The sequence below is a fragment of the Panulirus ornatus genome, chromosome 22 (genome assembly GCF_036320965.1).
Source record: "Panulirus ornatus isolate Po-2019 chromosome 22, ASM3632096v1, whole genome shotgun sequence".
Lineage (NCBI taxonomy): Eukaryota > Metazoa > Arthropoda > Malacostraca > Decapoda > Palinuridae > Panulirus > Panulirus ornatus.
In genome coordinates, this window is record NC_092245.1 from 7,415,112 (window position 1) to 7,433,817 (window position 18,706).

General features: G+C 37.4%; 1 pseudogene; it reads left to right on the forward strand.

Annotated features, from left to right (window-relative positions):
* The window catches only part of LOC139756519 (uncharacterized), a 37,893-nt pseudogene extending 20,007 nt beyond the window's left edge, over positions 1 to 17,886 (forward strand).
* The last annotated feature ends 820 nt before the right edge of the window (positions 17,887 to 18,706 follow it).

The following is an 18,706-nucleotide window of genomic DNA, read 5'->3' on the forward strand; positions in this document are numbered from 1 at the left end:
ACAGTTCTCTTGCTCATGCCAGCACAACTTATGTAAATATCTCCCTCATTTTTTACTCACTCCCCTTGCTTTGTTTACTCTCATCTTTTGTCATTCTACACCCAATCTCTCCTGGTTTTCTTCACACAAATATTTTCCAGGCTCACCTACTTTCACCTTTTACTTCTCTCATATAATCTCTTTTCCAAAAACCTATATAAATCTTCAACTTTGTCTCTTCCAGATAATGATCAAACACCGCCACCAGCTGCCTCTCTTATGAACGTTCATATCCAAGGGTCTCTCTTTTGCATGCCTTTCAATTAGTATTTAATCCAGTAATGCCCATTTACCTTATTACCTACTTACCCACATAGTTATGTGTATGTCCCTCATTTTAAACCAATTATTCCCAATCAATAGTCCTTTTTCAGCACACAGCTCCACAAACTGTTCTTCATTCCTGTTCACCTCACTCAGCACCCTGTGCCCCAATTATATCGTTAACTGCCACATTGTTTGATGTTGCAATTAAAATACCCATCACTAATATCGTATCTCTCGCATATTGATATATTTTTTCATACGTATTTTACCATTTCCAGTGTTAGTGTAGTAGCATCAAGAACAGGGGACTGTATATTTTCATATTTGATCCCCATTTCCTGCATTAGCAAGGTAGCATCAAGAACTGATGAAATATGGTTGCTTCCACTCACATCCTTTCTCTAGCTTTCATGTCTAATGCACTGAAACCAGGCCCTCTAGACCTTACCATAGCTCAGTTCAGTGACAGTACGTCGACCCCTGTATACCAAATCATGTCAATTTACTCATCCTGGACGTGCCTTTCACCCACTTGCATGTTGCGGCACTAATTTCCCTTGAATATTTCTTTCACTCCATCCTTCCATCTTCAGTTTGGTCTTCCTATTCTCCATATTCCCCCCTCTTCTGACACATGTATCCTTGCTGTCAAACTGTCCTCATCCATTCTCTTAATTTGTCCAAACCATTTCAGCACACCCTTTTCAGTTCTCTCACCCACTTTCATTTTATTATCAAACCTCTCTGTTACCTTTTCATCTTATTCAGACCACTTTACAGTACTTATTGTTCTCAAACAATTAATTTCCAACACAGCCACCCTCCTCTGCACAGCCTTATCTGTAGCCCATATCTCACATCCATGTAATATTGATGGGACTACTGTACCTTCAAACATACCAGGTAGATGTTTTTTTCTTTCTGCCTCACCTACACATAGACTACTGGCATTTTGTCCACAAACATACAATCTCTCTGTGTCATACATAAACACTTGACAACTCTTAACTCACACAGCTCATTCTTCATAACTCTAGACTTTTCTTCAGTGAGCACTGTACACTAGCCCTGTCTTTGGACAAAATGGTTGGAACCATAGATAGAGGCAGTAGGTTGGAACATTTAGGCAGGAGCATGAGGTAGAAACAGGTAGAATTAGTTAGTAGAAACTTAGGCTGGAGCATTAGGTAGACATATTTAGAAAGAACATTAGGTAGAAGCCTCTGCAAACACTGTGCTAGTGTTGCCCTCTGCCAGTGACCTGTTAAGGGTGAGGCATTAAGGCCAAGAAGCAGCAATAGAGTTCACTAGTTATGGAAACTACATTGCCATGGCCACCCCCATGAGGGAGTTCCAGATGGGAACAGGCATGAAAGATATAGATGGATAGATAGAAGACACATTATAAAGATACATATGAGTAAGGGGGGTTTCCCATTCCCTCAAGCACAGCACGGACGGAATTTCCTAATGTTATTTTCCATTTGATATATGCATATCCCTAAAAGAACGACTTATTCTACAGAAGACCAGGACCTATCATCGTGACTCAAAAGGATGTACCTGCAGTCAGCATACATACTCCTGTAAGTGCTTCTCAAAATACATCACGAAAATACCCCAAAACATCATCTGTTGGACAATATATCCCAGTATATCCAGAGCACAGTTCCCAGCATCTATCATACAGCCATCAGCATTCATGGCAAAGTCCTCAGCATGCATCACATACTCCACAGTATCCATGGCCGAGGCCCCACCTCCATTTGAAACATGGAGTCATTCCACTGAGACAAGTAATTAGTGAAGAGCATGGCATGCCTACTTTGAATCTTCATCAGATGACAGGCAACAAGTGAATTCATCTTCCAGAATTTAGGGCAGCACTGTAAGGTCAGAATTATAACTGGTCGTGGTTTACATAGTCTAGATGGAGTATCCAGAATCAAGCCTGTAATTGCAGATTCGTTAAAAGGTTCTAACTACAAATTTAAAGAGACTGATGAGGGAGGATGTCTTTTAGTAACTATCTCCTAGAATGTCAAGCAACATATATCAGAGTTTTCTTAAATTTTTGGTCATGGTTACCATTCATTAGAGAGAAAATAGTTTATTTTCTTTATAGAATGGAAAGCATATAGTGTTGCAGAAAATGTTGTCAATTACACATTAGCATGTCCACTATTTTTCAGGCAGACTGAATAATGATTTTGTTGAAGTTTGATCATAAGAAATTGTCTCACAGTTGCACATTACATAGTGTCTTATGATAATTTTTTGTAAGGCACTTCAGATATTTTATCTTTCATATTGATTTGCAAGTGTTATTGGCCGTGTTTGAAATAACTTTGGGTACTACCAGTGTGAACTGACTTTTGGTCTAAACATGAAATTATGATTCATTCATCACTGTAGGTAAGCATGTTATTATATTCCATCTTTTGTTACTGGAATGTATGGTATAGGCAATCATTATTATTGTTGAAATATGTATTTTGCATATTGACACTGTGAATTCTTTTTACTTGTGAAGTAACATAAGATTGCTGGATGAAATCTGTTGAAAACTTTAATCATGTCATCCCACAGATTTCAGATATGTTTTTCATTATACTGTAGTGTATGATGATCATAAGTTATAACAGGAATGTGTCAGTAAGGATTTATAGAATTTTCTGCATGCTTGCTATGAAGCTTTGAATGATACATAATGTACTTGTTCTTCACCTTAAAGAAATGATTTATAGGGAATTTTAAGAATTGTGTTATTACTTTTGAGGAATGGTAGCGATCAGGACAAAGATTGTGGACTGTAAAGTTTACCTCTCATCATTAGATTGATCCCAGTTTTGTACAGCCTGGTCTTGTGTCAATCCTTCAATAAGTTGATGAAGAGGAGACCTTGTTCAAAGTACGATACATGCAGTTGCAATATTAGTATGAAACTCATAGTGATGAAATGTTAAATACATAAGAGTCTGAGAGTCACATATGAAATATATGATAACTGAAAGAATTGAAAGTATTGGTGAGAGTTTAGACATAAATATTTTTTTAAAGGAGTGCAAGAATATCATTTTGTGTCAGTAGTTTTAAGTTTATAGATATTTGCTTCATGCTAAAATATGCCTAAGAACTAGTGCTTTGCAAATTCCAATCAATCAGTTTTGGAGAAAATCTGGTATGTATAGCCTCTCAGATTACTCATACATATCCTCAGCTCACTCCCAGAGCATTGCAGTGAAATGTGTACTTCCAAACCTGTTGAAGTTTTTCCTTGCTTTTTTGCTTTGTGCAGTTTGATTGAGTGGCTGAAATCAACTTCTCTAGAGGATGTGTGGATCAGGTGTTTGCTTTGAAGAATTGTATGTGAGAAATACTTAGAAAAGCAAAGGAATTTGTTTGTAGCATTTATGGATCTGGAGAAGGCATATGATAGAGTTGATAGAGATGCTCTGTGGAAGGTACTAAGAGTGTATGGTGTGAGAGGCAAGTTGTTAGAAGCAGTGAAAAGTTTTTATCGAGGATGTAAGGCATGTGTACGTGTAGGAAGAGAGGAAAGTGATTGGTTCTCAGTGAATGTAGGTTTGCGGCAGGGGTGTGTGATGTCTCCATGGTTGTTTAATTTGTTTATGGATGGGGTTGTTAGGGAGGTAAATGCAAGAGTCCTGGAAAGAGGGGCAAGTATGAAGTCTGTTGGGGATGAGAGAGCTTGGGAAGTGAGTCAGTTGTTGTTCGCTGATGATACAGCGCTGGTGGCTGATTCATGTGAGAAACTGCAGAAGCTGGTGACTGAGTTTGGTAAAGTGTGTGGAAGAAGAAAGTTAAGAGTAAATGTGAATAAGAGCAAGGTTATTAGGTACAGTAGGGGTGAGGGTCAAGTCAATTGGGAGGTGAGTTTGAATGGAGAAAAACTGGAGGAAGTGAAGTGTTTTAGATATCTGGGAGTGGATCTGTCAGCGGATGGAACCATGGAAGCGGAAGTGGATCATAGGGTGGGGGAGGGGGCGAAAATCTTGGGAGCCTTGAAAAATGTGTGGAAGTCGAGAACATTATCTCGGAAAGCAAAAATGGGTATGTTTGAAGGAATAGTGGTTCCAACAATGTTGTATGGTTGCGAGGCGTGGGCTATGGATAGAGATGTGCGCAGGAGGATGGATGTGCTGGAAATGAGATGTTTGAGGACAATGTGTGGTGTGAGGTGGTTTGAGCGAGTGAGTAACGTAAGGGTAAGAGAGATGTGTGGAAATAAAAAGAGCGTGGTTGAGAGAGCAGAAGAGGGTGTTTTGAAATGGTTTGGGCACATGGAGAGAATGAGTGAGGAAAGATTGACCAAGAGGATATATGTGTCGGAGGTGGAGGGAACGAGGAGAAGAGGGAGACCAAATTGGAGGTGGAAAGATGGAGTGAAAAAGATTTTGTGTGATCGGGGCCTGAACATGCAGGAGGGTGAAAGGAGGGCAAGGAATAGAGTGAATTGGAGCGATGTGGTATACAGGGGTTGACGTGCTGTCAGTGGATTGAATCAAGGCATGTGAAGCGTCTGGGGTAAACCATGGAAAGCTGTGTAGGTATGTATATTTGCGTGTGTGGACGTATGTACATGTGTATGGGGGGGGGTTGGGCCATTTCTTTCGTCTGTTTCCTTGCGCTACCTCGCAAACGCGGGAGACAGCGACAAAGTATAAAAAAAAAAAAAAAAAAAAAAAAATATATATATATATATATTTATATATATTCATATCAAGTCATTTTCATTGAAAATATCCTTATCCTTAATGCCTCCTCATTGTGCCTATTGTCATCTCTTCTGTGTTCTGCCTTAACCCACTGCACCTTCATACTTTTGACCAGAACATATATTTTTTTGTGGTTTTTCACTCTAAATATCCTTTTCATATCAATTTTTACCTGATATATTCTCCTGATTTCAACTGTGTATTCATTATGTTGTAGCTGTCCTGACTTCTGTTTACTTCATGTAAGCTCTGTACATGCTCTGCAGGCCTCATATTTTTTTTCTGTTTTCATTTAGTTAGAGTATTCAGTGCACCCTAATTTTTCTCCCATGCAGGATTCTGCACTCATCTTCTTCCCTACTACTATTTTTGCTGACTTCTACTTTGACATACCTGAATTCATCTATAGCTTTGGGTTTAACAGCATTTTGACTGATGTTTCACTCTTAAATAGAAAAGTGAAAACGACAGTGTAAATGAAGTAAATTATACCATTAGTGGGTCTAGGAGAAAATGAAAGAATATTTAAAGGAGAATCACAAACTGTTTTGGAAAGAAGTAAAAGATGTAGAAGATATGTATAAAGAGAGAGAGTGTGTTAGACAAGTTTGGGAGAAGGCTACTGATGAGGAATGCAGTTTGTAGGAATTGGAGAGTGTACTTTAAAGAACTGAGTGGAAAAAATGACAGTTACTTTATGTCTCTTGATACAGTTAGATTAGAAATGAGGAGAGAGAAATATACATCAGGGAGAGGATGCCATTGCAAAGGACAGAGTGAGTAAAGCGTTAATGTTCTTAAAGAATGGTAAAGCTGGGATCTAGTTGCAATGATTAGCAAGATGATGAAGAGTGGAGCAATGCTGATGATGTGGATCTTTAGGGATATACAAGGGACGATGAGAGAGATGGTGAAGACTGGAGGTGACATCTGTGTTGTAGACTAGTGAGGATATGTGTGGGTTGATGAGATAGTGAAGAGTGGATTTGACATTGATGTTTTGAATTGCCAATGATATAGACTGGGTAAAGAGTAAGATGGTAAAGGTAGGAGTTGACACCAGTGTTTTAGGTCAAGAGAGTGTGAGGGAGTGTTGAAAAGTATTCTTGTGCTTGATGATTGGACAAAGGTAAAAGTAGTCATTTGCCTGATGACTGGACAAAGGTAAAAGTATCCATATGCCTAGTGATTAGACAGAGGTAGTATTTGTTACACCTCATAAATGTATGGGAAGTAAATTTAAATGTAAGAATTAATTAAGAATTTTGCATAGCATAATTGGGAACATGTGTGTTTGGAATATGACTCATCTTGATAAAGGGTTTAATAAACTATTTCCAAGTGCAGGAAAAGGTGGGTGTTGGAAGGGAGGAGGGTGTGTAAGCCAGATTGTTGTATAGACAGGTAGTTGAGAAAGCTGTAGAAATGAAGAAAGTGTATGCAGTATTTATGGATTAAGAAAAGGCATATACTAAAGAACAAAGGAAAGTTCTCAAAGAGGTTGTGATTCTGTATAGTGATAATCTGAATTTTGAATGGAGCTTTTTTTTATAATGCTCATAGTGCATTTTTGAAAATAAGAGGTGGTTTTAGCAAGCAGTTTGAAATTATGTAAGTGTGTCAGGGATGAGTTATGTCTCTCTAACAATATATATTTATATTTGTGTACCAGTGTGTCTTCACCATTTCATGGTGGGGGATCTGATACATGTAGTGTCTGAATTGTCATTTACATTCTCAACATTCCTCATGTGTCAAGTAAAAGTAGGACTTTCACACTCATAAAAGTGCCTCTTCTTTTATCTCTTTACACTTTAAATCTCCATTCATATTACCTCCTTACACAAAATGTCTCAGTAGCATCCAATATCTAATCATTCCTCTAGCATTTTCATATGAAATATCCTTGGTCTCGGTCGGTTGACTCACTGATCTCTCCATCTCTTATGCAGTCTCACCTTTTACCTTCCTTAATGATACTATATGTACCCTTTTGCAGTATATCCTTTTACCTTCCACTGTACTACTATATATACTCTTGACCAGCATGTCACCTACTATATTTTCTTTATGACCATACCATCCTTAAAGAATTCCATCCTTGAGTGGTTCTAAGAATTCTTTATACCACATGACTTTCACAAGTTTTCATGACAGAACCCTCTCATGTCTTTAGTTTTCATTTTGTTTCTTTTGATTCCAGCTATGCTGCACAAGTTATCCATCACTACTGTTCATATTTTTTACCTGTTTGATCAAATTTTATACACTAGACATCAGTTATATCTATCTTATATCTCTGATGCCTGTTACTTACTCGAGGGGGTGGCCACTGCAAAGTCTCCATAAATGGTGAAACTCCAGTGCTGCTTCTTAGCCTTTAGTGCCTCACCTTTAACAGGCCACTAGCATAGTTTTGCCAAAGGCTCCTACCTGTTGTTCTTGCTGACAACTTTTATCTAATGTGTACTTCAAATGTTCCTGCCTAATGTTCCAGCCCATTACTTTTATGTAATGCTCCCACCTATTATTTCTACCCATTATTTCTACCTATTGAATTACCTAGTGCTCTTGCTTAATGTTCCTACTTATTTTTTCTATCTCTTGTTCCTACCATTTTGCTAAATGGCAGGGTAAGTGAAGTGCACTCACCACAAGAAAATCAAGAGTTATGAAGAGTGAGATGTATGAGTTAAGTGTTGTCAAGTGTTTTGTGTGATGAGGAGGGATTATATGTGGACAGAATGCCAGCAGTCCGAATGTGTTTGAGGCAGAAAGAAGTGACAGCTACCTGGGTTTGAGGAGTGCAACCTGACAACCTCTAAAGTGCTGGCTCACTATGCAGCCATCACTAACCTTTCTGACACCCATGTGGGTTTTGCTGACTGTTCCTAGTCATTAGCTGCCTGCTAAGTACTACCTACCACACATGAGTTTTGGGACAAGTAATCTTTTGTTCAAACTTGCATATTCTGTGCATTCATTTTTCCCAAGCTTTAACATTTTCAGTGGATAAAATAAATGTGATTTTGTCCATCATTTCTTTACTCCTGATTTGTAGCACAGTCTTGATAGTGCAGGGTCCACATATAAGCTTGAGTGGATTTGAGAAATGGAAACAATTTCTCCTGTTGTCACCTCTTTAATGTGGAAAATGGCAGATATGAAAAAATTATAAAATAATGATAAAGGCAAAGGAGACAGAGGTGTGTTTGATCTGCAGAGGTATAAGTCTGTTGAATGTACCTGGTAAATTTGCCTTGTGAGCAGTGATTGAGAGTATGAAGGCATGTACAGAACATCAGATTGGGGAGGACAAGGAACATTGTGTTTCAGGTGTGGTAAAGGCTGCATGAATCAGGTGCTTTCTTTAAGAATGTGTGAAAGATATTTAGAGAAATAGAAGGATTTTTATGTGGCATTTATCAATCTGGAGAAAGCAGGTGATATGGTCATTGGAGGTTCCTTGGGGAAAGTCTTATGATATGGGTAGCAGGAAAGCTTCTATAAGCAGATAAGTTTTTATCAAGAGTGTAAGGTATGTGTATGAGTTAGTAGAGGGGAGAGTGAGTGGTTCCAGGTGAAAGTTGGTCTGCAGTAGGGGTATATGATGTCACCAAGGCTATTTTATTTGTTTATGGAGTGTATGATGAGGAAGGTAAATGTGAGAGTCTTGGAGAGGGGCAAGTATGCAGTTTGTAAGGGATGAGTTGGCCTGGGAAGTAAGTCAGTTTTTGTTTGCTTGTGACACAGCTCTGGTGGCAGAATCGAGTAAGAAACAGCAGAAGTTAGTGTCTGAGTTTGGGAGAATGTTTGAAGGGAGGAAGTTAGAAGTAAATGTAAATAAAAGGAAGGTTATTAGGTTTTGCAGTGCAGAGGGACAGGTTTGGGTGTGAGTTTGAATGAAGAAAATTTGGAGGATGTGAAGTGTTTTAGGTACCTGGGAGTGGACATGGCATCAAAGGGAAAGGCAAAAGTGGGTCATAGAGTTGGTGAAGGGATGAAAGTTCTTAGAGCATTGAGGAATGTGTGGAAAGAAAGGTTGTGATCAGTTAGAGCAAAAATGGGCATGTTTGAAGGTATTGTAGTCCCAAGAATGGTGTATGGATGCAAAGTATGTGCTTTAGATGAGGATGTGCAGTTGTGGATAGATGTGTTGAAAATGAAATGTTTGAAAACAGTATGTGATGTGAAGTGGTTTGATCAAGTAAATTGTAAAAGGGTAAGGGAGAGGTATGCTGATAAGAATATGGTTAAAATAGCTGGAAAGGGTTGGCTGAAATGATTTGGACATACTGAGAGAATGAGTTGAGGAGAGGATAAAAAAGGAGATAGATGCCTCAGAAGTGGAGTTACAAGCAGAAGGGGAAGACCAAATTGGAGATGGAAGGATGGAGTGAAAAAGATTTTGTGTGCTGAGGACTTGAACATACAGGAGAATGAAAGGCATGAACTGGCTAGAGTGAAGTGGAGTATTTTGGTGCACAGAGATTTGAATGTGATGGCTTGAACTAGTGCATATGAAGCAGCAAGGGAAACCATGGAATAGTCTCTGGGTCCTGGTTGTGGATAGAAGCTCTGGTTTCAGTGCATAACACATGAAACCTAGAGAATGGATTTAACTTAGTGAGGCTTTTCTTTGTATGTTCCTGATGCTGCCTTGCTTATGCAGGAAACAGTGATCAAATATGAAAATGATAATGATAACAATACCCTCTCATATAATTTTCCAGGAATACTCAACAAACTGTAGTTTAAACACACCTTTATTCTCTTTGCCTTTGTACACTGGCACTATGCATGCATTCCTCCAATCCTCAGGCACTTCACCATGATCAGTACATACAATAGATATCTTTACCAACCAATCAACAGTTCAGTCATCCCCTTTTCTAATACATTCTTCTGCAATACCATCCAAACCCGCCACCTTGCTGGATTTCATTTTCCGTGAAGCTTTCACTACCTTTTTTCTCTTAACCAAACCAAGTCTCCATCACCCTCTCACTTTGCACACCACCCCGACCAAAACCTTTCAGAGCATCCCAGCTTTTCTCCCTTTTATAACTTTACCTTTAACTTAAGCTTTCCCATTGCTATCCTACCATCCTTACATTTGCTCCCAAGTATTTAAACTCATCCCCAACTACCATTGGTCACCATACTTACTTATGTTAGATGAGAATGAGCTGGGCTGAGAACAGTGTACTTCTCCATCATGATGGATTGGAGGAAGTTGCCACATTTGTCTTTTGCAGATAATAATGTATAGTTAGTTGTATCAGAGGAGAATTTAAGTAGAAAGTTGGTCCACTTCAATGATATACATTGTTTAGTTAAAGGATGCTGATGTGAAAGAGTAAAATTAAAACTACTTTTTTGTAAGGATTGGGATATCATAGGATGGTATTAGTCTGCAAGGTGAAGAGCTGGAAGCTTTGAATGAGATTAGATACTTGGGAGTAAATATCAGTTGGGCTGGTAGTGGGAAAGCTTAAGGTGAGAATACAGGCTCTTAAGGGGGAAAAATTGGATGAGAACAAAGAAATTTTAAGCGTATGTTTGTGTAAAGAAGCTTTTGTGAATCAGAATGTACCCAATTTGTGACCCAAGATTGTGAAACTCTTGTTTCATCTAAATCTTGATAAGTAAGAATGATATTGATGGAGATGGAGAACACTTATAGTACAGTTGGAGTTAGGATGATAGATAGTGAAAGATGAAGATGTGAAAAGGATACGTAGTATGAGGTACATGAATGAAGATTAGTAAGAATGGTATAATTATGGGAATGTATGATTTGGAAAATTAAATAAGGCTTGGGATATATTAGATGACAGTGTCAGAGGAATGTTAAGAATGGATGCCATGGAAGCATTTTGTGCATATAGATGGAGAGGTTGCTTTCACTTGACTTATCAGCTTACTGTGTACATGGAGATGTTGCTTTCACTTGACAGATCAACTTACTGTGTACAGAGAACATGTAGGAAATACTTACATAAGTGTGAAGGTCCAAGTTTCACAATGGTACACTGGGCATCATTTGAGGATGTATCTAATTGATTTCAGAGGCTGTATATACCTGATCCAACCCATGAAACTGAGAATTGATTTGATTATGACAGACTGATAGCTAGATAGAGAGTAGTTATAAGAAGTGTGTGGTTACTTCAGAAAGTCATTATGATATTTAGCTGAAAACTTATTTGTAGCATCTTGTGGCAATTAGGTGCTGCCAGACTTTGCCTGCAAGTGGTTATACTACAAGTTAGAAGTCACCTCTGGAGAAGCTTTACCTCTTTCAGTGAATGGAAAGGAGTAAAGCCTCATTTGAGACTTTTTTTCTCCAGTGGAAACCATTATTTTCCTTCTGTATGGAGTTTAGCCCCAAAGGTACAGGATCTCTATAAAAGGGATCCTGGATCTATTGAATTGTGGTGAATAGTTACTGTAGTTACTCCATAAAACTTTTCCTAAAAAATTTTCTGAGTTATTTTAAATCTATTCTTATTGGCTACAAATGGAACACTAAAAGTTTTTCTTGCTAATGGGAATAGGTGTTGGCACTTGCCAAAATTGCTTTCTTTCATAATGGTCACAGACCTTTTATTTATTTGTATGTGAAAAACTGAAAGTTCTATTTATAGCTACTTATTCCCCCAACTTCCCAAAAGGTTTCAGTTCCTTTTTTATATATTAATCTCTAATATCACATAAGCTAGTAAACTTTAGCCTCTTATAAAGTATTTTGAATCTCAATTGTTTAAGCAACGTCTTGTTTGGTACACACCTCAGCTATAGAGCTAATTGCTTAAACAGGAGATGCATTCTTAGTGTTTGAATATTTTAGATGAAAGAAAAGCTGTAGAAGCTACACTGTAGTGCATTGAAACTTTTGTAGATACAGTGACTTTGTATCACCTTCCATAAAATCTTTTTTCATACATAAGGCACCAATTAGGTGAGTAGCTTTTCATGCCTTACAGGTAGAATAATTTCTGCATCTCGAGACATTTTCTTCTACCATTTAGCCTATTATACCAGTCATTTTACTGGGCTTCATTTTATTCATGTTGGGAGGAAACCAGTCATAAGAATTACTGGTTAGGAAGATAATCCAGCAGTGACATACTGTTTTGAATTTTTAGTCATGATAGCAGATGTCCAGTTATCTTTTTGTTCTAAATGTAGTTTTTGTAGTTTTTGTCTGCATGGTTCTGGTTAAGCTTCTTCCGAGTGACTAGGATTAGTGTTAAGAAAATAAAGCTCTTAGGTCAAGAGATGATTATCTATTTTGAAAAAGAGAGAGGGTGATATGATTTTTTTTTTGTGTGTGTGTGCTGAATTCAGAAAATGCTTATTTTCTTGTTGCTGATTTTTTGTGTCATAGTAAAAGCCATTTCTTTATATATACTGCTAGTCAAATGAATGAGAATTATATTTGTATTAAAAGTGTTTATTTTGTATGAAATGTATAAGTATGATTTTATTTATGCTTTATGTACTTTGTATATGAATTTAACCCTTTTGCTGTAACAGACACTTTCTGAACCACTCTCTAGGTATTTCCTTCGCTGGCTCTTGGTTTGAGAAGACATGTTGGAACATTTTGCCTCTGGCTTTTGAGCAGTTTCCAAACAATGCCAAAATTCTTAAGATTTTTTTAAAAAGTACCTTTAAACAGCATTTGCACATCCTTTTGGCACATTTGCCACACTATGAAGCCCTGTACATATATGAACAATAGCAAGACTCATTGAATCATATTCTACAACCAAATTGCTTTCATAGCTATAGTATATATGTTGGAAAAAGTGTTTGTTTCAGTGTTCACAGGGCTTTGTTTCACCATTTTTGTGATCTGCCTTGTACTGGCTGGTAATTTTAAGCTGATTGCTCAAAACATTTCTCCCCAGGACAGGCAAAATTTGAAAAATGTGAATTATATTTAGAAAATAGTGTGAGCTATTTAACAGCTACAGCTATTTAAGCTTAACATGTCATATATATTTAAACCTAGGAACAACACCAGGCATTTGCATCTTGGCATGCCAACACTACTTAAACCTAGCGACTCTGCAGTGAGGGTGCCACTCGACATTCTGCTTCCATGGTGATCTTTGGGTACTTTGAAAGGCTTGGGTACATTTCAGCAGGCTAATGAGAGTTGCTGATGACATATGTTGTCTGTATATGCCTCTAGAAAGCATGGACTTGTTCAGACATGGGCAGGAAATTTAGACATCCTCTGCTTTTTCCTGAAGTGTATGTGGGACTTCTCTCCATGTGATCATGGATGACTGATAGGCTTAAGGATTTTTCTGTGGGTTTAGAGTCACTGGTGATATTTGTCATCTATGTATGCATGTAGAAAGTAGTTGGCATACACAAATGTGAAAAGGATATTTTAAAATGTGTAAGCAGTCAGTAGTATAATGAGCCCTCCACAGTGTTGCCATCATCTGTCAGCAAGTTTGGTGAGGACATGAGTTGTAATATTCACTTAGTTTTTAGTAACTTCATTTTTTTAGGATGAAATTGCTTGGTTTAATATGTTAGTTCAGATACAGTATCTCATTTATCTGAACCATGCCCAGTCTAGATTTAAGGAATTTTATCTTAGTCACCAGATCTGAGAGCATACATTTATAATTTATATAACAGTGATAGAATATTGTCATTACAATTCTTTGAACCAAATACACATCTGGAAAGACAGACTGTGTGAGATTTTAACCTAATATTAGCTTATAGGAATTAACCGTCAAAATACCTCAACCTTGCTCTAGGCCTGCCATACATTGTCATCCAAAAACATTGATATAACTAGGCAACTTGGCCATCAAGAAAGAACAATTCTTGTAATGTGTTCTTAGAATTGGAACTTTGTCTTGTGTACTGTAGGGATAGGTTTCGAGCCAGACAAGTTTAGTGCTCAGCAGTAGTCAAGCTGCTCTCTTTGAACTGCCATGATTCATACCCTAATATTTTGATGCCCAATGTGTGATATGTATATTTTTCATATTTGTTCACCGTTTCCTACTCTAGTAAGTTAGTGCCAAAGACAGATGAAGAAAAGCCTTATTTGCTCCATTCCATTCTCTAGCTGTCATGTGCATGCACCAGAACCACAGCCTCTTATATGCTATCAAGCCACACAGACCTTACCGTGATTTCTCCCTGGCTGCTTCACATGCCATGGTTTAGTCTGCTGACAGCATGTCATTTCCACTGTACCACATTGCTACAGTTGATTCTATCCCATACATTCCTTTCACATTTATTTTTATCTATTTATACTTTGTCGCTGTCTCCCACATTAGTGAGGTAGCGCAAGGAAACAGACAAAAGAATGTTCCAACCCACCCACATACACATGTATACACATACACGTCCACACACGCACATATACATACCTATACATTTTAACGTATACATATATATACATACTCAGACATATACATATAAACACATGTACATAATTCATGCTTGCTGCCTTTATTCATTCCTGTCGCCACCCCGCCACCGTGAAATAGCATCACCCCTCCCTCCCGTGAGGTAGCGCTAGGATAGGACAAAGGGCCACATTTGTTCACACTTAGTCTCTAGCTGTCATGTGTAATGCACCGAAACCACAGTTCCCTTTCCACATCCAGGCCCCACAAAACTTTCCATGATTTACCCCAGACAATTCACATGCCCTGATTCAATCCATTGATAGCATGTCGACAGTGATGGTGGCTGATTCATGTGAGAAACTGCAGAAGCTGGTGACTGAGTTTGGTAAAGTGTGTGAAAGAAGAAAGTTAAGAGTAAATGTGAATAAGAGCAAGGTTATTAGGTACAGTAGGGTTGAGGGTCAAGTCAGTTGGGAGGTAAGTTTGAATGGAGAAAAACTGGAGGAAGTAAAGTGTTTTAGATATCTGGGAGTGGATCTGGCAGCGGATACATACAGCTTACCATACCATACATACAGCTTTCCATAAAGCTTACCAGTTACACTCAACAGACTTATACCTCCATAGTTTGAACACTCGCCTTTATTCCCCTTGCCTTTATACATTGGCACTGTAAATGCATTCTTCTAATTCTCAGGCACCTCATCATGATCCATACATCTGTTGAAAATACTTACCAAGTAATCAACAAAACTCACCCCCTTTCTTAGAATATTCAGCTACAATACCCACCACTCCAGCCACCTTGCCACATTTCATCTTATATAAGGCTTTCATCACCTCTTCTCTCTTTACCAAATCACTTTTCTAGACTGTCCAACTTTGCATACCACCCTGACTTAAACACCCTACGTCTGCCACCCTATCATAAAATACATTTCACTGTCCTTCAAAATACCCACTCCATCTCCTCTTCTTATCATCCCTACCTTTAACCACTTCCTCATTTGCCCTCTTCATTGACATTCCCAAGCATCTTTTGTTTTTCATGTATCATTAACCTTCTTCCACCACATTTTCCTAAAATTTATTAATACTAACCTCAACTCTCATTTGCCCTCTTTGTCAACCCCTCCACCTTCCTCTGGACCTCCTGCTGCTTTCTCTTGCACATCCCCTAATCATTTGCACTCTTACTATGTAAGTACCACCCAAATGCCTCTCTTTTCCCTTTTACTAGCAACTTTATCCCATCACTTACTACCCTTTTTGATCAATTTGCCTCCCATGTTTCACATGCCACTTGCATCTCTCACATGGTAGCACTGCTTCCCTAAATAGCGCTTTTAATTATATTTTGCTTTTGTGAAAATTTTTCTTTAATAATCTCAATTTTTTTAAATGATTTTTAATGCCATATGGTATGTCATATGGTCATTCCTCCCTAAATAGGACTTGCTATCTATTGTAAATGCATTCCAGGGACTAGCTTGGCTAATGTGGAGAAAACATTTTTAAAGAATTGTGGAAATTCCTTGTTTATTGTGTAAATTAACCACTTATATTAGTTATACTTGTGCACTTTTCATCGTCCTTTATTTTTACTGACAGGATTGCCAGGTTTTCTTGATGACAGGATCTACTTACCTCACTTTTTTTCTGTGTTTAGCCACCATGCTTTCATGTGCATTTTTTCCCACAATTTGATTGTTCCGTTGTATGTCCAGTAGCTGGACAATAGGGATTTGTTGGTCGCTGACTGAAGAAAACTCTACCTGCATAAGGTTGCACCATATTTGGAGAGTTGCTTCTGGTGAACTTTTGTTTGTATGGTCATTGAACAAAAGGAATACAATCTTGTCAAAGAACTCATCCCAGAGGAACCCAGCCTTTCCCTTTTTCTAATGTATTGCAGCCTTGGTCTGCAGGAGCTCTGTAATGAGTCTTGGGGCTATGTTTTTAAAAAAAAGAAAAATTCCTGTTTTCTACTTTTCTGTGTCTTTTGTGCATGTAATTTTACTTTATCATATGTTTACAAGATTACTCAAATCTTTATTTCTTTCTTTAATTCTTGAAATGCAAGTATTATGGATAACTTCATATATTTGATAGCTAAATGTAAACTGTTCCACAATGTTGCTGGGTCTTTAGCACTATATGATTTGAAACTGACATAAACCAAACATTCTTGGTAAGATTCTACTCAGGATGTGTTTAAGATATGCAAACTATGTATGTTTTTTGTCATTTTCTTCATAGCTGAATAATGTTTTTATAACCCATACATATACTTTCCCTTGCTTGATAACCTTGATAACCAGTGACTGGAGTTTGTATATAAAGCCTCAAAACTGATAAAATTTATATTTAGTAATAAGTGAACAAAATAGGTAAATGTTTAAAGTAATTACTTTTATATATATATGTACTTTTTATGTGATTTTGAATTTAACCAGCTAATATAAATCATTAGGTAAAGGAAGGGGATAGTTAATTATATCAGAACAAAGTAAATACTGTACATAATTTTTTTTTGTAAATAATAGTGAAAATATTAGACTTTTTAAGTTGATTCAAGGTGCCTAATATGCCAAAGTGCAAAATCATAAAGTGAAACTGGGTTCATTGATATTTTGCCTAGTGAATGTAGTCAACCTTTTCTGTTATTCTAAAACTACAGTTTTGTAGATGACCAAAACTTTCTGAGATAACAACTAGTCTTATAAAAAACTTATAACTTACCATGAGTGATTGTACTCATATTGAGAAAGCATTTTAAATTTTGTTAGGATATGGGCTGATTGCTGTCACATAGATTAACTTAGGAATAGGACATCCCTAACTTTGTTAGTTAACAACCTATCAGCATTGTCTAAGCTAAGTGAGTTTAGTGTATGGTTGCCATCTCATCTCAGTTTGAAATCGATGATGAATGATCATCACAGCTTGATGTGGTTTGAGCCATTTGTCCGTGAAGAATCCTTAGCTGGTATTACAGAGAGGTAGTCCACAGCTAAGATTCCCTAACCAAACAACACTTGTAAGTCAGTCATTGCATAGATGCGGTTGAAGGTCATAAATGCAGTTACAAATTATGTAGTTTTGTAAAATCAGGTATTTCTGTTTTATGTGATTGTTTCATTTGGTTATAGTGTCATCTGTTTGTTCTTCCCTCTGGTTATTATCAGACTTTATAAAGGTAAATTTTTATCGACAAGGTTGGGTAATGTTATGATTTTGCATCTGACATGCTATGAGTACAAAATATTCAGTACTCAAAATACCTCTTAGATTTTGTGATTTTTTTATCTCATTTCTTTTGGAGAAACTGGCAACCTCTTAAAAGTGTGCCATAGAATTGTAAACTTTTAGACTCTCCTACAGTTACTTTAACTTATCTGTTTCGTCTGTATAACTCTACTAAAGACAAAAAAGAAAAATTGAAGCAGTGACTACATACACTTTCCGATATGGTAGAAGTTATGTAAGTGGAAGAAAAAGTCAACAGCAAGTGCACCTCACTTCCTTGCCCTGGTAAAAATAGTCCATTTTACATATTGATTCGATATTATCGATATCATGGAACAGGACCAATATCTTAGATGATAATCCTGTTTGACCTCATGAAATTAATGTCAGCGTTCCAAGATATTTTGTCGGACATTCTAAAATGGAGATAAGGGTCATTTATGTAATTTTGAATGAAAACAGATTGTGTGTTGTAGTTTATTCACAGTTTACCAGTAAGTGTGATTATTGTAGTTAAACTGTAGATTTTAGTGATGTGAGCAAAGTGGATTTAACTTTTCAGAGTTACGTGTTCTGAGAGGCAGAGGTGGAATCAGTCTTTTGCTATATAATTCAGGTGAGGTTTTGGCACATATCATTGGTAGGTTCATTTATTTTGGCCATCTGAATTGCAATAGTGTTATATGTGATGAAGTTCAGCAGCAGACTAGATTCCTGCAATTCCCTGAATTTATCACTAGCGTGTACATCAAGTACGGAATGAAGTATTACTTAATGACTATATCAACTCAAGGGATTACACTTTAAGACCTTTTCTCTGTGATCAAGGGGCATCATCTGTAGCAATATAGATGGGTGACTTATTCCCTATAAGTTGATCACATTGATGGGAAAAAACCTTGGTTGAACATGACCATGGAGATGAATATTAAAGGCCTTAGTTGCAGTAGATTAATTTCATGAATTTGAATGCCTTGAATGAAGTAGTAGTGTCTGGAAGTTCCTTTGTTT